The sequence below is a fragment of the Ochotona princeps genome, chromosome 13 (genome assembly GCF_030435755.1).
Source record: "Ochotona princeps isolate mOchPri1 chromosome 13, mOchPri1.hap1, whole genome shotgun sequence".
Lineage (NCBI taxonomy): Eukaryota > Metazoa > Chordata > Mammalia > Lagomorpha > Ochotonidae > Ochotona > Ochotona princeps.
Genome location: NC_080844.1, coordinates 54,966,168 through 54,978,829, shown reverse-complemented (window position 1 = coordinate 54,978,829; position 12,662 = coordinate 54,966,168). Strand labels below are relative to the sequence as shown.

At 44.8% G+C, this 12,662-nt stretch overlaps 1 protein-coding gene across 1 annotated transcript in view; it reads left to right on the top strand.

The window, feature by feature from the left end:
• Positions 1 to 12,662, top strand: part of GPAM (glycerol-3-phosphate acyltransferase, mitochondrial) — a 158,687-nt gene that overhangs the window by 90,694 nt on the left and 55,331 nt on the right. Inside the window, exon 3 of the mRNA XM_004579846.3 lies at positions 7,757 to 7,936. The gene's annotated coding sequence lies outside the window, so the exon portion shown is untranslated. The remainder of the gene's footprint in view (positions 1 to 7,756; positions 7,937 to 12,662) is intronic.

Genomic DNA, 12,662 nt, shown 5'->3' with positions numbered 1-12,662 from the left:
CCATTGCCATTGCTGATCTCCCTTAGGTAACTTCTACTGCATGTCTAAGTCTCTCTCTTAGGGGGATACTTTCCTACACCCAGCTTACCCTGTGTCTGGCTTAGCCTGCATTTTCTCCTCCTGTGCTAATTCTGACTAGCTGGAGGCATCTGCCTGGAATGCTGGTTTGAGATTTTGGAGACATAGGGTGGTGCGACAGAGAATTGTGAATGGTGAAAGTTGCAGTTGTTTGCAATAGAAGGAAGAGCAGAGGCACATGCATGCACAGGTAAAACTTTGCCATTCCTGATGCAATTCTTCATCTCTTGTACTTAAAATCTGTCCCCCACTCCCACCACACACCCTGAAGGCCTTGGGGTGTTTCTGTTCATAGTGAGGTCATTTCAGAATGCCTTTTTATGGTTAAAGCCACTGAGTATGTTCCATAACTTGGTTAGTTATGTGTTATTACTTGTGTCTTGGCCTGCACTGGATATTCTGAGAAAACAGGGACCTTGTAATCTAATCTTCTAAGTTCTTCATCTACAAGACCTGTGAAAGAGTTGATGATGACGGAGGTACCCAGTGCTTTGGCTTCCAGGATACTGTTGATGGTCACTTGCTCTTGAGACTGAACTCGCTCCTACAGGCTTGAAGTGCCAGTGCTTGAATGCCACTTGTCTGGTTTCATCTCTGCCACTTGCCCCCGCAGCATTCTCCTGCTCCAGCTCATGGCCCCGTCCTTCACACTGTCTGCATGCCACCTCTTCCAGACCTTCTCCTGACCTTGCTCCTTTGTGCCTCTCTAGAACCTTGTCAGCTTCACATGATCATGTCCTGAAGTGATCTATGGATGAGCTTCCTGCTGTCTTCCCTGTTCTCCTCAATCTGGTACCTTCTTCATTCTGAATTTGAATTCTCTGAAGTTTAAGCAGCCTTGTTCCCTTTCTGCCCCGTGGCAGTGCTGGTGCTGAGTGGGTAGATGGATGGAGACGGAGAATGGAGGAACACCTAAGGAACAGGTTGCCTCTTGGAGAGTGATCTGATAGAAGGACTTTTTTCTTATATTGTTCTCTGGCCATTGACTGTGAAAACTGGAAAGTTATAGGCGACTCATTGGTTTCTTTTTTTTTTTTTTTTTAACATTTTTTAAGTCATATTTTTGACAATCTTTACATAGTTAATTACAGTAAAAAGATTCAAGGGCTATAGGGAAGTGGGTAAGACTATTATTTCCATATTGTTTCCTTCATGTATCTGAGGTAAAGGGGGCTATTGAGGGAGAAGCCCTACCCAGTTTCCCACCCACCCCAAGTCCCGAATGTGAGGCATGCTCTGAGATACTTGCTCAGGTGGTTTTGATAGTTCACCAGTTATGAATCATTGCCAGTCTTGCCACTCCAAGTACGATGAGGTCGTTGAAGAATCCACTGATTGACATAGTCCATCATAGAGTCTCCATTTGCCCAGTATTTCACTGCCAACATATAGCTAAGGTGGTTGATTGACTTGTTCTGTCTTCTGTCTTTTCTTGGCTAGGGTTCTGAGTCTGGCCTTTCAATGGGGAGATTCTCAAAGAAACTTTGAGGTATTCCCAGACCAGATTCTTGTGTGTTCTAGCAAGCACAGGGCCAGACACAGTCCATCACCACAATTAGCTGGTGGTTGCAATTGCTGGGTTGGTTCTGTTTTCAGTCCCAACTTTCACTGGAACCAATGGGTGTTGCAGTCTAGCCTGGTTCTGCCCATCACATACTCGGCCCTCACATAAACCAGTGGGAGCTGCAGCCTAGTCAGAGCAAACCACAATAACCCCCACCGGCCCGCCCCCTACCCTGGTTTGCCAGTATGTGCAGCAGACTAGTCCAGTCTGTCCCACATCCTGTTTGGCTCTCGCACATGTCAATGGGTATTGAAGCTTCGTTCCAACCAGCTCACGGATGTTACTGAGTGCCTCTCTGTCTAGCCACCCCAGCCCCTGTCCTAGTTTTCATGCCCTCCCGCAGGAGTGGTGACCCAAAAGGGAAGAGCCCACTATTTCCCTCCCAGGTCTCTCTCAATCCCGGTTTATGCACTCTTCGGGTGGTTCTGTGGTTTGACTTGACGGAATTAGCCCCCAGTGCCAGCTTCTGCCAGCTGATGCTGTGGCTAAGCCCAAACAACCCTCACCCACTCTAATTTATGCTTGCACCAGTAGGAATAATCTGCCCAGCCTGGCTTTTCCCTGATCTAGTCCACATGAGGTGCACAGGTGTTATAGCCCCGCTTAGTCTGGTCTGTCCCCATCCCAGCCCACACTATCCCTTGGGAGTAGCTGTCCAGCAAGGGAACCACCCCCTTAATCCCCCTGCCGACTCTGCCCCCTCCCTTCCTGGTTCTCACGGGTGCTGATTGGGTGCTGCGGTCACATCCAGTACAGGCAACCTCACCTTGGCATTCCATATTGTGCACTGGTTTTTGTCGCAACCGGACCTGGCTCGGCTCACACTCTGTTCTGGTGTTTGGATTAGCCAGTGGATGACGTGAACTGATTCAGCCTGGTCTGCCCCCAACCCATGCCAAATGTATGCCAGTGGGAAACTTTCCATGGCCTATTCTGGGCTGTTTCCTATCATGCTTCTTGTGCTTAAACTCATTGGTTTCTAAGAAAAGAACCCAGTAAGAGAGGAAGGGAATGGCTGCTGAGCCTACCTGCGGACTGGGCCACCCCAGAAGCCAAAAAGCCACCGTCCTGCTCCTCAGCCTCTCCTGCCTGCTGGGAGAGAAGGAGGCCATGAAAGGCTCCCTTCTGGCTGCCACACTGGCAATAACAAAGAGCCACGTCTCAGCTGACTCACCAGAAAGGAACAAACAGCCCTCTGTCTCTGGGCTCTGGGGCTTGCATTTCTGAATCCCCTGAAGAATGTTAAGGGGGTTTAATGTTTCTCGGCAGAAACAGCTTTTGAAGAAAGGAAGCAGGGATGGAGATGAAGCATTTGACTGTATCCTTTCTGGGTTTAACAGACCAAGCTTGTTCTTACCAGAGTGTTTTGCTTTATTGCTTACATTTTTTTTTCTTGCTGAGGTTTCTCCCTAAAGCCTGTTTTTTTCAGTTATGCTCAAATTTTCTCTTTCTTTCAGGTTGTTCTTTGTTTCCCATAGACATGTTTTTACTGTGATCGTTTTGAAGAATGCTAAAAAACAGAAGAACAAAATGAAAGCAGTCTGTATTTCCAGCTCCCACAGGCAACTCTTAAGCATTTATCCCTCTCACGTGTATTTGTGAGGGTTAGAAACACACACGCACTGCTTTTCTATCGATTAAGATGCCATGTATAATTGTGGATATTTTTATTCAAGACCTGCTGTGCTTCCTTATTCCATTAAAAAGATAATCAATGGCTATAGAACATGAAAAACCAAAACAGAACCAGATGGTATGAGAAATAAACAAAAATACCTATTTCACCATTCAGATAATTGCTGCCAGGCATGTAACTATTTGAATCTATTTTTTCAAAAGATGAAAATCAGGCTATGTTGTATATTGAGGGCAGTTGGGGAGACAGTCTCTTCTAATATTGTCATCAAGGTCAATCTCATCTACTACAGGATGAAAATAAGATAAATACTTAGCGGATGCTGTGGCTCCTATGAAACCTATCAAGAGCACCTTCTCCCTCGCTAGAGAGGATAGTGTGGCAGGACAGTGCAGGAAGGGATGGGTGATTCTGTGACCACCTCTCTAGCTGCTCCACCTCTCCGCTTCTGGAATTCTTGCCCTGTGAGCAAAGTCTGTTCCATACTTGTATAAGTCACCGCTCATGTTTCCAAGTATTTTGTTACCTGCCTCTGAATATGCACCTGACTGATTTGAGGTCTGTGGCATTTTATCAAATACAACATCATTTGTGTTTACCCTCTAACTCTCCATCCCACGCCAAAAAAGGCCAACACCCCCGCCCCAGATCACAACTTGGAGTGGAGGCTTGCTGACAATAATAAGCCTATCCCAGCAAGCTTCTTGTTTCAGATATTCATTTCAGTGGGAGTCCCGTCTGGCTGAGTTTCATTGACCTATTTTACATCTGTTATACAACTTGGCTGTCCTCAAACCCCCTTTGGTGAGTGCTACAGCTTAGATGTAGTGTTTTCCTCAAAGTTGTGTATACTAGCGGTTGGTCCTCAGTGGCGTGAAAGTGGCCAGCCCTTTAAAAGATGTGACTTTGGTGCAAGGTAATGTGGTCTTTGGGAGTGATGCCTCCAAAGAGATTTTTTTTTTAAGTTTTGCTGAGTGAATCCTCAGGAGAGTTATTTCTTAGAAAAGGAGCCCACCTCCTAGGCTTAGTCCTTTCTTTTTGTTGTTGGTATTCTCTGTTTCTTTGTCATGTTGTGGCACAAGCAAGAGGCCATACCCATGGTAGCACCCCAGCTTGGTCTTTGTGGCTTCAGATCTGAGAGCTAAATTATCCTCTTCTTTAAAAAAGAAAAAAAGAATTACCCAACTTTAGCTACTTCATTACAGTGGGCAGCTCACCTTCCTCAGAACAAGGCTTGAACTTTCTATTTCTGATGCCAATCCACAGCATAGCTCCTTATGAAGGGTAATTCCTTAGTGAGTACCAATGGTTTCAGTGTTTGATTTTAGCTCTTTGGTTTTTGGTGATTGAATAGATAAGAAGTTTTGGGGACAACTGATTTGGACATCTTTGTAGAATTCACAAACTTTAAATTATTGTCTTTCAAAATGTTCAGCAGAGCTGTGAAATGAGAGGCATGGGTATATTGCTGTCACCTACCTGTCTGTCTGGTAGTGAGAGCACCATTTTGCAAGAAAGGTTGTGTTTGGAAATACCTGGAAATAATTAGTGAGGAGGCCACAGTGCTGTTTGTGTTGTCTTGTGGTTACAAATGGAATATGGTCTATTTAGATAAATGATGCTTTGTGTCCCCTGGACCCTTATAATTGAGGGGCTGGTGTTCTTTCCTGCCTTGGTCAGTGGTGGGTCAGCAGGGAACCTCACAGCAAAGCAAGGAGGAAAGAAGGCAGTGAGATTGCTCAATGAGCCTTCAGAACAAATAGATGTGGTATGTTTGTGATTCCAAAAGCCATCAGGTATTTTCATGCAATTCTCTCTGTGGTCAATTGGGCAATGGTTGAGAATAGGGGTGGGAACCTTGACCTCTGCCTGTCCAGTTGAAGCTGCAAAGTGAGAGCCAGTGCTCCAATGTGTCTTTGGCTTCTGTGTTCATTTGCATTGCCCAATCCAATCTCCTTCAGCAGTGGTGACTGGCAATGAGGGAGAAGTTGCTCAAGGAGCTGGTCTTGGCTTTCACCCTGTAGGAGGCCACAGGGCCACAAGCCAAGGCTTCCTGGTGACTGCAAGGCCCTAATGATCTTTGGACTTCATAGCCAATCAGGTGAGCCAGTTGAGCAACTGAAGAATGAGGACAGCCAATGACTTGGCTCCAGGATGGGGAGATCCAGAGGGGAGGGACAGCAGGAGAGGGTGGGGTAGGGGAGAGGGCTCTGGGGTTAGTTAGAACTAATGGAACAGAGAAACTATTGAGCTCCTTAATGCTACAGCATCCCACTACTTTGTCTAAGAAGTCAAAGTTCAGGTTTGTGGAAAAACCACATTTTCCACTCTGAAGTGTCAGGGCAGTGCCCACAGCAGTGAAAGAGGAAGATGGTGTTTTGGCTGTTTTGGCTGTTTTGGCTGTGCTCGCTAAAAAGGATCACAGATGCTTGTGCATGAAGAGCCCCAGAGATCATTTAGGCTGCCAATCACATGTTGTTCATAGGGAAACACCTGAGAGAGGGAATGTGGAATGCCGAAGCTCACATGGATTCTGACTTCTGCACTCCTGTTGCTTCCACTACCCCAACCACTGCCCACTTATGGGTTAACCTGCTAACATATGAGCACACATAATGCATGGAGAGCTTAGTAGGTCCTCAGGTAGTGTCCACCTCCTTGCTGCCTTGGCCTTCCCTTGCTTCCTGGAGAGAGAGAGAGAGAGAGAGAGAGAGAGAGAGAGAGAGAGAGAGAGAGAGAGAGAGACAAATCCCTAGAAAGCAATTGGAAGCACGAAACAGGGTCCCTTCTGGTGACTAAACTACAGTGCAAGTGAACTGTGATCAAGGTCTTTGTTTAGCCTTGTCTATAAACCCAGGGCCCAGCATGAGAGCTGCACACACAGTCCAAGTTTGTTGAGGCATCACAGGAACAATGATGTGCAGCTCTTAATGGCAGTTTCCAGGCTCCAGAAACATGGCTACTTGTGAGCTCTTTGATTATTCATTAAATGGACAGATTTATTATATCAGGCATTCTTTTAGACAACTGACACACTGTAGAGAATCAAACTGGAAAACAATCTTGCCATTAGGAAGCTAGCATGCTAAAGGAGGAGGATGATTAAACAATGAGCTCTGTCATGTTATAGAACAATTCACGGAGATTCATAGAATGGAAGAAAATAAAGGTACGTGAGAACCTAACATTTTGAATGATGTTGAGGAGCACTGAGGGAGTTGATGTTTCATGTGCAGAAGCCAAGGAAGGAGCTCTGATAGTGCTTTGGGATGGAGCACAAAGCTAGGGAATCCATCCTCAGGTCCTCCCAACCCAAGGCTTCCTAAGACATTCTTATCCCTTTGTTTTCCAGCATGAGCATCCTGGCTGTGAAATTGGACCATGAAATCCTGGCATAGGTTGAAGGAGGAATTGTGCGGAGACAATGCACAATGGTGTCACTGGATCAGGGACTTAGGACCCTGGAAGTGGACCTCAGTTCTTGGCTTTCCAGGGTATCCACCTGGCTTTTCAGGTGGGGGTTACTGGAAGGACTGAGCCAGTGCTGGTGTCCTTTACTCTGGGATTCTGCAACTGTGAGCAAATTTATTCCTCTGTGTGTAGAAAGTGTGTAATGTGAAAGCACACTGCCTCTGGTGTTTTCAACTGGAAGCTAGAGTACCATCTGCCCTATTCTTAGATACACCCTTGGCAGGTGACTTCCTCAGCAAGGCTGGTGCCACACAGTAGCACCAGCGTGCACTCCAGACTACCCTGCTACATGCTCTGTTGAATGACAAAGGGGCTATTTGTCCTCTGCAGACAAGGCTGAGTAACTGGACCCTGGATGACTTGGGGTAACTGTGATAGATGGGCCTTTTCTGCAGGCAAGCTCTGTGGTTTCACCTATTTCAAAAGGGAATAGAGTCATTTTCTTAGAATCTGGAGGGGCCTTAGCTTCTTAGGACTGAGGAGTGCATTGTCCACTCGGGATAACTTGTTTATTTTATAGAAGGCTCTGTAAAAGGCTTTCTGGTGAGTAGTGGAGAAACAAGGAAATGTCAAGACTGTATTCCCAGGAGGTGATGGCAACACAAGCTAACAGAAAGAGAGGCCAGAAGAGCACTGTGTGTCTAGTCTGTGATGAGCTCTGAACATGCACACTTGTTAGACAGTCTGCATCCAGCTTATAGCTCCCCCTTTGGGCAACTATGTTGGTCTGCCAAGGAGGAAGCAGGGGCCTGGCCTCTGGGACAGAACATGTCCAGGGAGCCCAGTCCACTTTCTGCTGGTAGAAAACACCAGTGGACATTTTTCTGTACCTACCCAAGGAGTGAATCCCCCTTGCCTTCTGCAAGTTGGGAAAAATGGCACGTTCCTATTGCAGGAAGATCATCCTGATCCCCTTTAGCTCCAGATATGCATATTTCATATTGAAAAGTTGCTTCAGACATTGCAAAAATATTTACTGTCACCGAATCACTGGTTTCTTTTCTCAGTTGAGTCTGAATAAAATCAGGAGAAAATGACAGACACCCTGCACAGGATCCCCCTCTGAGTCCTTCATAAACATGCTTCTTGATTGAGTTATCAAGACTGCCCTGGATGCAAGAGAAAGGAGATGGCTGCTGGCAAAAGTATGATGCCCGTTTTGTTCTACAAGAATTTACGATTCAAGGGTAAGGGTCAGAGAACTGCAGCTTCTGGACCAAATCCAGCCATGAACTTTTTTCCTTTTAAATTAATTAATTTATAAAAGATTTTTGCATTTAAAGGTAGACTTAGAGAGGGAAAGAGATACAGAGAAAGATCTTCCATCCACTGGCTCACTCCTCACATGGCTGTAGTGGCCAGAGCTAATCTGATCTGAAGCCAGGAGCTTCTTCCGGGTCTCCCATGCAGGTGTAGGGTTCCAGGGACTAGGGCCATCCTTCACTGCTTTTCCAGGCCATAAGTAGGTAGGTAGATCAGAAGTGGAAAACCAGGACTAGGACTGGTACCCACATGGAATGCCAGTGCTATAGGTGAGGATATACCTGTTGAGCCACCATGCTGGCCCCTATTTACCTATTCTTAGATTTGTTTGTTTTACTTGAAATTCAGATTTAGAGGGAGTGGGGGATGACAGAGACAGAGCTTCCATCTGTTGGTTCATTCCCCAAATGGCTGTAATGTCCAATACTGGGGTGACCCAAAGCTGGGAGCAAGGAGCTTCTTTGCCAGGCTGTAATGACTAGAACTAAGCTGTTTTGAAGCCAGGATCCAGGAGCTTCTTCTAGATCTCCCACATGGGTACAGGGTCCCAAGGACTGGGCCTTCCTCCACTATTTCTCAGGCCATTAGTAGGGAGCTGGATTAGAGGGAGCTGGGACTTGAACCAGTACTCATATGGGATGCAGGTGCCTCAGGTGGATGATTAGCCTGAAATGCCACAATGTTGGCCCCATGACCATTCTTATGTAAAGTTTTGTTGATCACTCCTTATTTGTGGATTGCTTTTAACAACCTTTGTACTACATGGCAGGATTGACTCAGTACAACAGACATGTAGCCCAAGAAATCAAAATCATTTACTATAGTGAAAAGTTTGCTAGCCCCTGTTGTAGGGCAATTTAGATAGTTAAAAAATGTCTCCATTACTTCCACTAAGAAGGAAAATATTAATCGCCTCATTTTAAGGAATAAAAATGGTGAGACACCATGAGACACCTTGCTCAAGGTCACATGGCCAGGCACAACTGGTCAGGTTCCCCAAATCCTCAGTTTATCGCATCACATCATGGCCTTCAGTGAAGCATACAGTTCTCGTAGAGGCATCCATTGCATTTGCTTTTGGGTCAGACTTTTGCAACAGGTGTTGAAATGTAAAATGGGAGGACCACAGAATTACTTTCACAGAAATTCTAGGTCATCAGTGAAGTTCAAGTGCTTGAAGTGTTCAAAGGATTGGCAGGGGTGGGGGGAATCCTCTAAGAATCAAATGCTAAAGATATTGATTTGGAAGGCACTTGTGAAGGGTAAAAGAGATGGAAGGGAAGTACAAGAGCCTTGGACAGTGATGCGGGTCTCAGGTCTGTAAAAGGAGAGGGTGAAGGGGGGATTGGGAAGGAAGAGCCTCAGGCTGTAGGAGCATCCCAAGAAAGCATCTGCTGAGCTGACCCACGGGGCAGGAAGTGCTGATGCTTACACTCATTGCCCAGGAGCAGCCTGAGGGTGATCATGAAAGGAATACTGCAGTGGGTCTAAAGGGGCAGCACTTAAGAGTCAATGATGTACCCTCACAGCAGGATCTCTTGAAGGAGAATCTGAGCAGTGCTTCTCTGTGGCCATCATAGCATGCACTGTTGGCCCATGCACCATGCAAGTCTCCAGGAGAGGCCTGGAGGCCACTTAGATTTTCCCAACACGGGCAACACGAGCATAATTGGAGAGCTCCAACATATACATTTGAGCAAGCAAATATGCCTGAAATAATGGCAAAGGCAATAATTAACGGAAGAGGCAGACAAGAGGGTAATTTGAGGTTGCTGGGACAGTGTGTGCTGGTGGTTCAAAGAGGGACTCTAAGAGGGAAGTTTGGGAAGTTACCTGATGGCATCTGGATGTACTGTTATAGGGTGTTCCATGCCATCAGCTTCCCCAAGATCATGGATTGACAAGTGTTGAATACCTACAAAGTATAAGGTTCCAAGCCAGGTGCAGTGGGTGTGTGGGTCTCAGTAAATAAAACTTAGTGTATGATATTTAGAGGGTTATGGACACAGGTGAGTCATGTAAACAATTTGTAGAAATATGTTTGGACATATGTGGGTCTCTTCAGGAATAGAATCCCGCTAATATTTAGGTGCGGCACAAGCGAAGCTCAAAGCCATTCATTTAGGTAGCCTGTCTGGGTGAAGCCATGCATTTAAGTTGCTATCTATGTATTATAAGCTCTGTAATAGATGGTGCAGTGGCAGGAAGGAAGTCTTTTATTTCCTTTCATAATTAAAATCTGAAAAATATGCAGCAGGGAATCGTATAATGAATTTCAACCATGTCCATCATTAGTGCATGGCAAATTTCATTTCATCTTTTACCTCACCCACGTTCCTTCTCTTGCATAATTTTGGGCGAATTCCCCCAGGTATCTTATGCTTTTACCCATGTCCATTTTGCCATGGTACTCTCAAAGGTCATTGAAAAATGCAGTCAAACTCAGACAAGGCTTTTTCATAATAAACATCTTTTATGAACTTTTGGAAGACTACACATGTGTCTAAAAGACAAATTTGCTGGCTTGCTTAAGGACATATATGCAGTATTATTATTATCATACGTTTCACTTTCCTGAATCTTTTTTCTTATCTGTCCAAGGAGCATAAAAGTGTCTATTTTGTAGGGTTATTAGACATACCTTATATAAAGTATTTAGCTCAAGTCCTGCTTCCTGTTAAGATGATGTGATTGAGAAATTGTGCATCAGAATGGCCTAGAAATCTACACTAAAAAGAAGATACCAAAGTAATTAGGATGCAAGTGAAGCCTAAACCACATGTTGAGACACACTATTCTACAGTATGCAATGATAATAGGAGCCGTCATTTTAAGCCATCAATTGAATCCTGTCATTGTTGATGGTCTTCCAGAGCATTCAAGACATACTCAATCTCTATTCTTAATATCCAAGGTTCCTTGGGAGCTAAAGCCAGTGACTATCAGATTTTAGTGTGTATCAGAATGATGTGGGTTTTGTTTACATGTGGATTCCTGAATTCTTGGGGTCCTAAGATGGTGTTTGGGCATCTGTACAATCCTAGTGTAAAGGTCCTCTGACCCCACAGTGATGATGCCAGACTAGGGGAGCAGAGGGACATACCCACAAGCCTCATGGGGTATGGACTCTTTCTTTAAAACCTTTGGTTGTTGTGAAAGAGCTAGAAAGTACAAGTGTGTAGTTGCAGATTTTGTCCATAACAGAGGCAAAACCTGACAGCCCATAGGCTGAGTTTATCTTATAAACCTGTTGGCTTTTTTTAAAATCTGAAAATTGTAAATTTCTTTAAATAGTTGCCAATGTTTTTAAAAAATGTTAGTGATGTTGGATTATAATCCAAACTTTGCCGGGAGGGGGTAGATAATACAAGATGGAATATAAAAACCTCCATATCACATAATCCCATCCACTGCCCATTAATCATATTGTACGCCCTTTCTCTCACTTACATTGGCTAACAGGTGCTCATAGTTTTGAATTTATCATATATTAGATAGTTTCCACATTCAATTAAAAAGTGTACGTATTTATGTATGTGTGTGGTCTGGCCTTAGTGCAAATTAAACTCAAAGAGGGTTTTTTGTCATTCCATGTACATCAGTTGACACTGTCATGGGGGTATACTTTCATTAATAAAATATTTGGCAAATCATCCCAAGCAAGATATTTCAAATGCTGCTTGCAATGGGGTTATCTTCCTGGTCTAAGGAGCCCATTTGTTAATACAGGTGCTGATGTACGATAGGAAGCCTACCACAAGCCAACTACCCAAGAACAGATATTATACAGCCTTATGGAAATTAAAATGAAAGCCACGGATTCCCTTCTCTGGAAGCAACAGAAGGTACATGGCTAAAAGCAAAGAGATATGTGCATACATACATGTGCCCAGGACCTGGTATGATAACCTAGTGGCTAAATCCTTTCTTTGCATGCACCAGGATCCCATATGGGTAATGGTTTGTGTTTCGACTGCCCTACTTCCCATCCAGCTCCCTGCTTGTGGCCTGGGAAAGCAGTAGAATATGGCCCAAAACCTTGGGACCCTGCAATTATGTGGGTGACCCGGACAAGGCTCCTGGCTCCTAGCTTTGGGTCAACTCAGCTCTGGCCTTCGTGGACACTTGGGGAATGGACCAGCAGATGGACGATCTTTCTCTCTGTCTCTCTCTCTGTTAAAAGCAAAAGCAACAACCAAAAAACTGCCTTTCCAATAAAAATAAATAAATCTTTTTTAAAAAATATACATGGGCCCAGAGTGATATATGTTGAATTTGGATCTAGACCATGTTTCATCTAGGAGTATACACGCCCACCAATGAAACTAATAGAGGTAGAAAAAATCACTGAAAGGAGAAGAGAAAATATGGTTGGATGCATTCCAAAATGCATCTAAAAACTCTGCTAGTGGCAGTAGAAACAATAGAAAGGTCATGAGCTTTGGAGTCAGTCAGTCTTAAGGTTCCAAGTGCCAACTGCACCCCAGTGATCCCAGCTTCTCTGAGAGTCCACCTCTCTGAGCTGCATGCTTTCTATGACACAAGTATAAATATTCCTTATGCTTGAGGGCTCTTGTGATGGGTAAATGTGTTAGAGAAAGCACCCATCCAGGCCCTGGCTCAAGGTGGGTGCCGGTCAGCATTGTCTGC